The 11,513-nt window shown below is 37.1% G+C and overlaps 1 protein-coding gene across 3 annotated transcripts in view; it reads right to left on the reverse strand.

Annotated features, from left to right (window-relative positions):
- The window catches only part of LOC106883001 (cationic amino acid transporter 3), a 132,534-nt gene that overhangs the window by 74,040 nt on the left and 46,981 nt on the right, over positions 1 to 11,513 (reverse strand). The window contains exon 1 of one of the 3 annotated variants that reach the window (XM_014933859.2): positions 6,742 to 6,760. The exons of the other annotated variants lie outside the window; for them this stretch is intronic. The gene's annotated coding sequence lies outside the window, so the exon portion shown is untranslated. Of the gene's footprint in view, positions 1 to 6,741; positions 6,761 to 11,513 lie in introns of those variants that run through there. 3 annotated transcript variants of the gene reach the window in all.

Here is an 11,513-nt window from a genome sequence, read left to right on the forward strand (position 1 = left end):
TATATATATATATATATATAGAAATTCACATGTATAAGTATACTTTTACTGTAGCAAAACCCAGTATTATATATTTGCATAACGTTTTATCCATACCTCTTGTGGTATACATGTTAAATTTCATTGTAAAATTGTACCCCTCCTAGACACACACTACTGCGGCTTCAGATGTGGTTTGAACCGGACTAGTAAAATCTCATTTTATTCGCTTACATTTCACTCTTAACGCACCATCAAAAACTTTGTTATCAAGAATATAAATAGAATGTTGAGGTGAAAATTTGAATAAGTGCACATAGTTAATATTTAGACATTAAATGTTGAATTGTTTTCATCAGGCACAGTGCAATATACATATCAATTTGATTTCTCTAGACACAGGTGTGAAGGAGTGAGGTATGGGTTTGATATAAAAATGCATTGTTCAGAGATTGCAATGTCGAAACATACTATTACAGACAGAAAAAAAGGAGTGACAGTGGAGATACTATGTACATCCGCAAACACCTCACACCTCAGGTCCTTTTGTCACACTTAAATTTAAGTATGTAACATGCTAATTGTACATAGAAGACAACTCGATGTAGTTATGTGTACAACAGTTCAGCCTCCAGATGATCCGAATCACGCAGACAAGATTGAAGACTTTCGTACAAGAATAGATGTTCTAGTTACATGAGAACAACACATAAGTGTATTTCTTTTGGGGGACATCAATCTGCCCAATGTCGGATGGCCTAAAGACCTTTCTCTTCCAGGAATGGCGCATTACGAACAAAGACAGGCGAAGTCAACACTATTCACATGGAAAAAATAGCACTCCAACCAACCAACTAACCAGGGCAGATAACGTACTGAATCTCTGCTTCATAAATTTGCACGCTCATCCATAATATGAAAAGAATACCGACGCTACTGACGGATCACAACATAGTAGAGCTGACCATGTCCAATCCACAAAAAAACTCGCAAAACCTTTCCAATTTGAACTTCCATAAGGCAAACTGGAAATAAATTGAGAAAGAAATCCTCAAGCAAAACTGGACTAAATGTCTCTCCTCACCGGACATTGACATGAAACTTCAACAATTCATGTTTGCAAAGCAAGCCATATGCCACAATTGTGTGCCAGAGAGAAAGGCCACTGTACACAAGAACAAAATCTCCAGAGAGACGAATGTTCTTATGTGACAAAAATTTCAAATTGCCTAAATAAAAATATGGAAAGCAGTTAAAAATCCTGCCTGAAAATCTAACTGCTAGAGATTCTAAAATATCCGTAACTCTCCCTTGAAAAGGAAAGTACAGATATTGAAGCCTGGGTTATATACAATATAAAACCTAACCTCAAAGCCTTCTACAAGTTTGCCAAAGAAACAGCCTCAGTGCACTGCAAGGCAGGGCCACTGCTCGCAAAAGATGGTTCACTCACAGAAAACCCAATGAGGATAAGTGAAATACTAAATGAGCATTTCGAAAGTGTCTTCACTCCACCCCTAAGACACAGAGGCAGTGATGATTCATTACATCAATATAAAAAAAGACGCAATAATAAAGGCTATAAATGAGATGAGACCGAACCCAGGTACTGGCCCTGATGGATTCCCAGCAATCATTCTAAAATCATGTAAGCGACTCCTAGAAAGACCACTGCAGTCTCTCTACGAGAGCTTCCCTGCATCTGGAAAATATCCAAACAGGCTGAAGGAAAGGAAATTACGCCCTATTCAAAATGGAGGGAGCAGAGCAGAGGCCAAAAACTACAGACCTATCTCTCTGACGTCGCACATCAGCAAAGTCATGGAACGAATAGCCAGAAGAACGTAATCCCCTTCCTCGAGGAACACGACTTGCTGACTGACACCCAGCATGGTTTCCAGCCAGGAAGAAGTTGCCTGACTCAGCTTTTACAGCAACACGACTGGGTGTTGAAACAGCTGCTCAAGCCCGCAAATGTGGATGTGACGTATCTCGACTTTACGAAGGCTTTCGATAAAGTCGATCATATGTTACAAACTGCGTGGTCTCGGCATAGTCAGAAAATTGGGAGAATGGCTGCATGACTTTCTGAAGGATAGAAATCAGGGGGTCGTAGCCAATGGGGCGGCCTCCAGTGACACGCAAATAGTTAGCAGTGTTACGCAAGGCACTATTTTTGGGACCACTATTGCTCATAACGGCCCTCTCAGATATACCCTCAGCCGTAGAGAGAGCCACGATCACAAGTTATGCAGATGATAGAAAAGTCTCACAGGTGATACAAAACCTTGAAGACGCTATGCACGTGCAACGTGAGTTAGAAGAAATATATCAGTGAGCTAAGAAGAATAAACTGCAATTTAATGCTGAAACGTTTCAGGCCCTCTTCTATCAGCGTGCAAACCTAAATGCAATACCAATTAAATACACTGGAACTGGATGGATTGCATCCTTCCATGTGCATGTTGCTAAGTTAGCAATGAAATGCAGGCTACTGACCGGGTGGATTCTTAGAACATTTAAAACTAGAGATCAGGAAACCATGATGGTCGTCTGAGTACATTTCTTCTAAGCTACTTTGACTATTGCTCCTATCTATGGTCACCTACCAGTGTAAATTAATAGCGGAACTTGAGGTAATCCAATGAAGCTACACGAAGATAGACACTAGGCGGTGCTATTAAGTTAAACATGGTCTGGTATATATGTATGTTGATACACACACACACATATATACACTCACATAAGTCTGTGAGTGTATCAACATATATACTTTGTTACTTTGATAGGTTTCGGCCTATGTGTATATACACGCATAGATAGATAGATAGATAGATAGATAAGGAGATAGATTGATGCATATATATATATATATATAAAGGCAAGAGAAAGAGAGAAAGAAAAGGCTTGATATGTTTTGGAATGTGGGCGTTTCGTAGTGCTTGTAGTTTCTACGTTATAATATGCATTCCTTCAGTTCACATATTGTCAGGAATACGAACCACATTAGTGGAAATATTAGTTTTATTTACGCATGAAATCATCTGCATTTCAAATGTCGTATATAATTACAGAGAGTAGCGTGAATGACAGACAGAGAGAGAGGAAACTTCTATACATGAACAAGCACGTTATACGGGCTACTTCCTTTTCCAGTTGTCTTTCTCCCTCACTCTCATGCACTCTTTCTATGTTTATGCTTGTATATGTGTACCTGTATACTTATTATATGCATTACGCACGGATGAAAAGCATTCTCAGCACTTGAAGAGATCTCGTCAGACAATAGGTTTTACACAATATGTCAAAAGTCTAATGGCAGTTTCCTTCCAATTTTTGGTGTGTAGGTGCATGATTATATATCTTTTATCTTTTACTTGTTTCAACCATTAGACTATGGCCATGCTGTGGCAACACCTAAACGAATTAGTAGAAGGCATCGACCCCAGTATAGACCCTAGTACTTCATTTTTTAAAACCTGGCACTTAGTCTATCGATCCCTTTTGCCAGACCAGTAAGTTACGGAGATGTAAACACACCAGCACCGGTTGTCTAGCGGTGGGAACGATAAGCACAAAAACAAACACACATAGTTTTATGTGTGTGTGTGTGTGTGTACGGCTGGCTTCTTTCAGTTTCCGTCTACCAGATCCACTCACAATGATTTGGTCGGGCCGAATTTATAGCAGAAAACACTTGCCCAAGGTCCCACGCAGACTTGTTACCACACAGCCACTCCTGCTGCGCCTATGATATATATATATGCTTGTGTGTGTATGTGTGTGTGTAGTGTGCACTTGTGCATAAAGATAGAATTTATAGTTATCTTTCCAATTTAATAGCATACACTCTGTCTAAATACAGTAGTGCCTCGGTTTTCGAGCAACTTTATGTATATATATATATATATATAATGTGTGTGTGTGTGTGTGTGTGTATAAAGCACGATTTATTTGTGATCAGGGGCGTTCGTAAACCGAGGTGTTACTGTATTAAATGAATATGAGAAAGGCAGGAGATAAAGTACAATTTATTTGTGATCAGCGTTGTTCGAAAACCGAGGTTCTATTCTACATTTATCCAGTCAAATTATATATTAGAAATTTGTTTTTTTAGATTCCCAACTTAAACCTAGTATGATAATGCATAAAACTGATCAGTGACAGAACTCATTTCATTTATTAATTTAATCAAATTCTATTACTTTTCTTTGCAAATATCGTATTTCTTTTTAACATATCATAATGTATAATACAGCTTACTTAGTAATATCTAGAATTCTGCACACTTCTTTTCCATGCTTTTAAAGGTAGCTTAAATGTGTGTGTGTGTATTTTAATAGTCTGTATGATTACCTGTACGTTGATATAAAGTTTTACATTCAATCCCGTGCATTTTTATATCTAAATCTATCTCTTTGTTAAGCAATCTTCCACAAAGGTTAGGCAATTCAGTGGCGATATAGAAAGAAATGTCAAGGAGCAGAATTTTTACAGGTCATGTAATTTATCAAAACATTGAAGAGTAAAGTTTTCTGGACGCCATCCATTCATACTATGCTATCTTGGTGCTAGTTTCTCCCAGCGCATAATAGACAATAACCATATATACTAAATTACTTCACAATTTAGGTTTAAAGAAAAAGGACTCTCACACGTGCACACACTAGCACATACACACGCACGCACACATGCGCGCGCATACACCCCGACCACACACAAAGCGGGTGTGTATCATATCAACGTATTTAGATATGTATTTCCATATCAACAAATACCTTTTGTGCAATCTTCTGATTGGGTGACAGATTATTACTTCAAGAAGCGAGCTATGAAACGGCAGAAAATCCTAAGGCTGAATGGGATCTTTTAGTTCAGTTCGATAGAGGAACTTTCTGTGATAGCCATACGATTCTATGAATCCATATAAATTTGTGTGTAGAGAGAGAGAGAGAGGGAGAGAGAGAGAGAGAGAGAGAGAGAGAGAGAGAGAGAGAGAGACAGACAGACAGACAGACAGACAGACAGACAGACAGACTAAACAAATATGGAGAGAGACGGACTGTGTGTGAAATATATCGTTATATGTTTTATTTCGTTGATTCTGTTTTGGAAGCATGTTCTCAGCCTTCAATTGCTGACCTCTTCAATAATTTCTTTCAATGTTTACCTGACGAACCACATTGCATTTTATCTTTGTTTTTCCCACATTCTGCTTAAAATTCACGTCATATACAAGCGTTTCTCTGTATCCTAATCCATCTTACAATTAAAAAGTTGAAGCAGATTTCAAACCACGAAATTGGAACACCGGTTCTAACTTTATATATATCAGTCTTTCGTTTATATGTGATTGTAAAGGCCTAGTGTTGTGATACATGTAACGCATAGTAAGAGGGGATCTCTTACTAAACAGAATTCTGTCGCTCATTCAGTCTCTTGTTAAGCCATGCTCCGTCATTTACATCTTACTGCAGAGAGAATTTGTGCAACGTCACGTTCTCTATATGCCACAAGATATCGCTTTTATTTCTTATCAAGATAAATGAACGCAATATATTAATTACATGTTCAATAGTACAGTGGATGATTTCAATTATTATTTTAAATACATGATTTCAGGTCGCTGGTTCAAAACCAATCTATTATATGGCCATCAACTTAAGGCATTATCCAGCTCCTTTGAATCTTTGCACCTACGGTGTATATTTATTATCATCATCATCAATAATATTACGCTAACTTCTTTTGTTTTTGTACGTACCTGTGTTGTGTCACACTTGAAAGAAGTGGCAAAGCGACAGACGGAGGACAGAGGAAGTAAGAGAGAGAGAGAGAGAGACAGAGAGAGTGAGGGGTGACGGCGTTTGTTTTGTCTTTTTAAATGTTTCAGAAATTATAGGCGTAGGAGTGGCTGTGTGGTAAGTAGTTTGCTTACTTCCGACCTTGCGCATTAGCTGCTTCCAGTTGAACCAAAGTGGACAGTGTGTTTAACGCTGTCCAAAATTGAAAATGTGTGAAGTCGACCGAGGTAAATAAATTCCATCTCATCTTATAGCAGGTTTAAAAAGCCACGTCAAATGCCATGATGGTGCTAAGGTGTAGGTACAGGAGGTGGTCAAACTCTGCATAAAGAGTAGACAGCCACCATATATATATATATATATATATATATATATATATGATAGTAATGTTAAGATAAATGTAATTTGTTCCCTATTTGGAAGTGTGAGAATATCCATACAGTGCTATTATCTCTGTTAAGGATGTTGATATAAATTTACAGAAATTAAAACAAATTTTAATTTGTGCATTTTGTATAATTAGTATCACTTGTCATTACAATAAACTATTATACGAAATAATCAATAGAACAATCAGTAAAGCAATGCTTGCCTCAATTATTATTCTTTTTCCTGAAATAATTGGAGACCAATTATAAAAAGCAATTAACTTCATTTGCAATATATTACAAATGTAGTTCGGTGGTGGATTGGCCGATCATTATGAATGCGGCCGCACTGCTTTGCAGCTCCAGTCGTTTATGATGTATGTTAACTATGTTTTTCGGCTTTCCTGGAACTATAAAATAAGAAGCTGTCAAATACTGACTCCGATGTCAAGTGTATACTCTCTAATTGTAAGGTATCCACTAATGCTAGAATTCGACATTATAAACACCCCATTGACAGATTCCTTATTGCGTTATTTATTTAATGACTTTCAGTTTCTGTATTCAAATCTTGTTTAGTTCAACCTTACCTTAAATCCTTTCAGAATCAGTAAGGTAAACCGATTATTACGTATGGGATGTAGCATATGTATTTTTGCTGCTGAAACCAATAGAATATTTGACAATATTGTTACCAAACGGAAACCTGTGTCTATAAGTTCTGCATGTCAATTAACAAGAGTCGTTCATCATATCCTTAATAGATTAGAGAGTTAAACAAAATATTTTTCTAACTGGAAAATCTTCGAGAACTTTCAAATTAAAAATGACAGCCATTCAACTCAGTGAAATATCTACCGCTTGATTTCAGTTTATATTAAGATATTTAAAATATATTTTTTTTTTTTTTTCATTTAACCACGATGGCTTAATTTAGACTACATGAAAACTACGCGTAAAATCAAGGTAAAATCTGAATTATCAATTCATAATAATCATTATTAATTTTCTTTAAGAAGAAACATAGTAACAATGCGCTTTATCTGCCCTTGTATTTAGTCCAGTATGCTTGACAGATTGAAACTATCGCAGTGGACAGAATATGGGTAGTCCAACCCAACATATATATGTATATATAATTTGTGTGTGTGTGTGAGTGTATGTATACCTTACAGTTTTGTTTTCATGGCGCATCACAACACTATACTTTGTTTTTGCTCTCGTTTCCATTAAAGAGATGTAGAGACAAGAAATGGTAAATTTAAATGTTTTCCTTTCATACAATTTGTATTTTGAGTGAATTGTTCATTTTCAGTTATTTCAGTCGATAAATTCTATATGTGTTTATTATTGTTTATTATTTTGTTTATTATTGTTTAGGAGTGTTCATTGTCGTAATATTCAATGAATTTATTCAACCGTGGTCTGCTGCCTGTGTGTGTTTGTGCGTGTGAGTATGTATGCCTGTATGTTGCCTAATTCTTGTTGTTACTGAGACATTATGTGCATCTGTAGGAGCGTTCTTTAATCGCCAACATTAATTATTTTCATCAAGATGTGCAACCACCGAAAATACACAAGCTTGAAAATACTAATATATTTCGATCATAAATATCATCAATACAGTACAATTTCACGCTACTGAATCCGTATGAATGGTTTAATGAATATAACTCTAGAATCAATGCAGGTCTTCTAGACAGAAATTATTGGTGTAGAAAGAATTCATGGAAAATATTTTTAAACGCAGGATAATTTGGGCGTCAAGAACACGATGTAATTTTAGACCTATCATTATTTGTTGTATTTTTATTTTAAGATTCAATCAGAAAGAGAAAACTCTTCTCATGTATTATAAAGCATTTCAAGGTCTCTGAATTTGATTGAGAAAAAGGAGTAAGTTATCCCCAAATATGGGAACGGGACCAAGTGCTTGCCACCGGGAGAACTCCGCTGAAGTTATCCAAGAGCTTGATGAGGGTGTTAAACGGAGTGATGTGTTAGGTTTACTATCCAAAGACCAGATGAAAGTGTGACTGAAGAATGGAAAAGAGGCAACACTCATGGCGCAAAATATTTTCTTCAAGACTAGAAGTATTCCAACAACCCACTGCTTTGGTTGGTTCTTTATCTTGTCGAAGCCGAATCGATTTGAGCCAAAGAAGCTGACGTCGCCGAGATTTGAACTCGGAGTTCCGGGAGTCGAGACAAACGCCATAAAACATTTTGGTCATTGATCTAATGAATTTGCCAACACAGCATTGTCTTTTAGACTTAAGTCTCCCCACACAAGGCATTGCTCTATCTTCAAGAGTATTATAACCGGCACACTCTCACGATTTTCCGTATAAATTCATGGTTATTCAATGTAACCTTCACTGCTTATGGCGGTAGTGTGTAATATGCGGAAGTTTTCCTGTTGTGTTTTGTATGTTCAGCGATTCCATTTGAGATTCTTCCGTAGATTGGAAATAATGATCTATTTTTGAAAACAGGGTTAATTTGGCTGTGAACCATAAGAAACAGTAAATCATCTGACTTTAAACTTCTAACTATGCACGTTCTTCCACATCTCATACAACAAAATTTTACAGTCCATAGCCCCAAACGGATAAACTCTTGGCCGCATAGCAGCTATTAAACCTATCAATTCCCCAAAGCTTTACCCAGTAATGCAGCTATGGTGAGGCCTCTTTTTGAACTACGAAAAATGCCATTGTACATCGCACGCCCTCATCCTATCGAAATTCTCAAACGATGGCTGATTCCTCTCCTCGCTTTAATCAGTATCACCACAGAGAAGTCTATTTTGTATCCAACTCATGACAGCATATGTTCACACCTCTCACCTTGAAACCAACCAGTCAGTCCTTCCACAACTATACATACAATACACCAAGTGAGAAATTTACCAAGGCTGATTCAGGCCTGCAATGGTGCCGATCTTAATATCTTCCTTACTGCTCTCATAATATTGCATACTAGACCTTACTCCAATGCTCCCTAAGTTCTTCAATTTCACACTCTCTTCTGATCACTGGGAACACATTAAAATATGTCCAATTCCCCCAAAATATCTCTGGCCCTGACAACGGGCATATTACTGCACTCCAATATTTCGAAAGGAAAGGAACAATGGTTAACGAGAACAATTCTCTCTCTCTCCCTCTCTCCCTCCCTCTCTCTCTCTCTCCCTCTCTCTCTCTCTCACGCGCGCGCTCGAACATGCACACCACCCCACTCAATAATGACCATTAGTGTGCTGTACTTTCCTAAAGACAGACTTATTGGTGATCTAATCTCTTATGTCTTTCACTCAAGAGAAATTCATTGAAGGCATTTGTTCTAGACACCAGTAACGTTTTTGACTGGATTTGTTATAGGAATTAACGGGAGTCTTTTGTCTACTCTTTTTTTCCGCTACTGAATGAGGACCTACTTGCCAGCAAGTCCAATAAATCCCATTTTAGGCATACAATAGGATATTTTATTCCTGCTTGACATTTCCCAAATTAGCGTCACCCACTCATCAATTTAGCATTGATTCCACGCACGGAATTCTTCAAGCACTCTCCAATGGGTCCAGTTTTGTTTCTTTCAATATCTTTCAATAACAATAATCCATGAACTATTAACAATTCGAGAAATTATTGTACTATCTACTTTTCAAGCATAAGCAACAGCTACAGTCCTCATCTTTGCTTTAAATGTTAAGATTTAGTATCACTAAGGACCAGTCTCGTCATTATTTCGAGTGAGGCCCAAAACAGAATGTTGCTCCTATATGTATGAGTCTCACAGACATCTTAGATAGTATGTAGAGAAAGGCCCCTCATCTGATTGACGTGATGTCATTATGTTACTCGTAACACTCACTAACTCATAAATTTACTGTCTCTTCTGTCTCTATCGCTACTACAGCGGTCTTTGTTCCTTAGAGGTGATTGCTTCATGCATCCTTATCTTAAACACGCTTGACAAACTAGTTTTCGACTTATCCAGATTTGAACTCAGTAAGAAACTATACATGATTATATACAGGAATGCATTTTCTCCGTCATTCTCGGTGTAAGTGGTATGGACGTACTAGTATCATAGCAATCGTCATGGCCACCACCACAAAACTACAGGTCAACTCCGACCAGTTTTTCTGAATTACCAATAATCAACGTCATTTATAATATTGATTTAATTTGTGCATTTTAATTGCACTTAAATGAACTTGGTCTCTATTGTTTAATTCTCCTCTATTTTCGATCTTCAATCCATCTCAAATTTTAATTATGACTAAGCGGAATTATGTATACATCAGTGCATCAATGTGTGTGTTTTTGCTGTGATTAAGTTATTGAACAAAGATTTATCCCGCTTAAGGTAAATCGATTTCTATTCATATGGTTTTCACCCCACCTTTTTTTTTCATTTAATAATATTGCTATTCCATAGATTGAGTCTCTTTTCAGACAAATGTAAAGGAACTAATGAAGCATTTAGTTAAATGCACCGATTCCATTTCTTTCTCGTTGATAATTTTCTTATTAATTTTGACATTTAGAATAACATATGAATAATATATCACTAGATAGCAAAATACTACTTTCTCCATTTTATGATACGGATGCCATAGTAAATATATTTCAGTTGGATTACTCTACTATAGAGGTATCTGTATCTCAATTACACAGTAACGTCACAGTACACACACACACACTCACATATATATGAATATGTATGTATGTATATGTATAGGTTAAAGTAGTGAGTCTCTGACAGCTGTTTCTGGGATATCCCAGCCATTGGAGCATCGTGTCAAGCGAAGACTCCATCAGTTAGGTAAACCGTCATCAGAGAGATATAGATGAGAAAGTTCCTCATCAATGATATTTGTTGCGGTTCCTTATGTCCAAGAGGAGCAGGGAGAGGTCCAATTAAATCCAGTTAGATCGGGTCTTCCTCGGGTAAATCCACCATTAGAGAGAATGGTTAGATAGCACTCCATGGTGAGAGAAAAGAATGGTTAGATTGTACTCGGTAGAAAGGGATAATGACTTCCGGCAGTTCTAAAGCTGTACAAAAACTGAGAAAAGGAATAGAAATACACACTGGACGGAGAAAGACGTGTAGATAAGAGCTTTGTACTAGATATATACTATACAGTAGAGCGAGGGGTATTCCTGTCGTGGGAAATTAGAGGGAGAGAGTAGAAAGACGAATGAGGGGTATTCCTATCCAAAGAAATTATGGGGAGCAAATGTAAAAATAAGGGGAAAAAATAAAGCAGATGCCAGACTCACAAGGCTGGATACCAATGAGAGGGGGGTATGTGTAGGTAAGTAGGTGGTCATAAAAAAAGATAATATGC

Source organism: Octopus bimaculoides, chromosome 12 (genome assembly GCF_001194135.2).
Source record: "Octopus bimaculoides isolate UCB-OBI-ISO-001 chromosome 12, ASM119413v2, whole genome shotgun sequence".
In the NCBI taxonomy this organism is placed as follows: domain Eukaryota; kingdom Metazoa; phylum Mollusca; class Cephalopoda; order Octopoda; family Octopodidae; genus Octopus; species Octopus bimaculoides.